Here is a 1,749-nt window from a genome sequence, read left to right as displayed (position 1 = left end):
CCCTTCCCTCTTCCCCAACCCCTGCCACAGGCCCTGCTTCCTTGCTTCCCCAAGCACAGAACCCTCCAAACTCTCAGCCTGTTGGAGCTGTCTTTGTGATTCAAGTCATTACTTCTTGGGACTCTTATCCCCCAGCTATATGTAATGGGGAAAAAAAGCCTAACTTAAAAAGAAAAATGCAATTTCACATTCCTTTCAGAGGCCTTGTAACTGTTTTGTGATCAGAAGCAACCTGGTGACACTTTGGGCATAGGAAGGAGTTAGAGAGCTAAATTAGCCAAATATGAAATTAATGAGAATTTTGGAGTGTATTGTGGTAACTCCAGAGGAAAAAGGAGGAGAGATAGTAAGTGAAAGATAGCAGAGCCTGAGGGAAAGAAATCTTCACCAGTGAGAAATTCCAGTAGAAGGACTGTTGGAGGAAAGTTTCAGAACAGTGATGCTTAATACTCAGTTTTAAGTTTACTTCCTATTCTGTGAAAGCTTAGCTTCCCTAAAGCATCCCCAAACACTCAGTAGACACCTTCTGTAGCAAAACCCTACATTCATGGCGTTTTAGGAACAAAGGGAGAAAGGTAATGATACCTGTGGAGTCAAGAGAGGATGGCAGCCACAGAAAGTGAGCAATCCAGTGATCAAGAATTTAGCAAGAGCAGGAATTCAGACTGAGGGGTGATCATGAGGATGTACTGGAGTCCTAGTCAGAATAGATGAGGGCATGGACCTCCCAGAGGATCGGAACAGGGACTGGGCTATTCTGATTGGATGTAAAGGGAAAAGGTGACACCGAAGCGTTGTAAGCCTTGAGGACATTTGGGTTACACACACACAATCTTTCCTTCCTCTGAGTCCCCCCAGGATTTTGTGCCCCTGTGAGGGTGCTTTTATACATAAACGTCTGTGTACACCTCCCCCTTAGCGAGACAAGACGTGAACCCTGCCAAGAGGGGACTGTCATCTTACCTCACTCATCCTGGGGTAAAAGTCGGGTGGGAGTGGGCCAGCCTCTTCCTCCCTGATTCCCTGTCCCACCAGCTACCATTAAAGAGCACTTGCTATTTGCTAGCTGTACACTAATGCATTGTCTCATTACATCCCATGAGGACTCCATTCTGTACCCTTGTTCTTACCTTACGGAAGAGAAAACGCAGGCTGAGATGGATTAACTGAGTTGTCCAAAGTCACTATTAAGGGGAACTGAGATTTGAATTCAGGTCTGTCCGACTCCAAAGCCTGTTCTTATAACTACTACATGGACACCTCTGACTAGGACTACTGTTTTCTCCACTTTATTCATTTATTTAACGTTATGTGCCTGGCACAGGGCCACACCAGGCCAGAGTCTCTCCCACAGGATGAGGCTGGGTTCAAAACAGGCATCAGGAGAGGTTTTATTCAAGTAAATGGGAAAAGGGCCCCTAGGTGCCCAGCAGCGACCCCGAGCGAGAGCTACAGGGGACCCAATTTGATCAGCCCTCTGTCCTCCTGACCTGCTGGGCTCTCTCTGACCCCTGAATCCATGTTCCCTGCTGAGGAAACATGAGGACCAGACCACTCCGGCCAGACTCTGGGAGCGGGCCTGGGGTGAGATAAGAGATGCACAGCCCGTGGGAGGCCAGGCAGGAAATCACCCCTTCCTTGGGGCCGAGAGGGGAATGACTCAGGGCTGACGGGTGGGAGTTCCGTTTTTGCAGTCCTGGCAGGCTGCAGTGAGGCCTCTTGGACAAAGCACTCGGGTTCGCCTTTCCC

Source organism: Lipotes vexillifer, unplaced genomic scaffold, assembly GCF_000442215.2.
Source record: "Lipotes vexillifer unplaced genomic scaffold, Lipotes_vexillifer_v1.1 scaffold661, whole genome shotgun sequence".
Lineage (NCBI taxonomy): Eukaryota > Metazoa > Chordata > Mammalia > Artiodactyla > Lipotidae > Lipotes > Lipotes vexillifer.
This window is presented reverse-complemented; position numbering follows the sequence as displayed.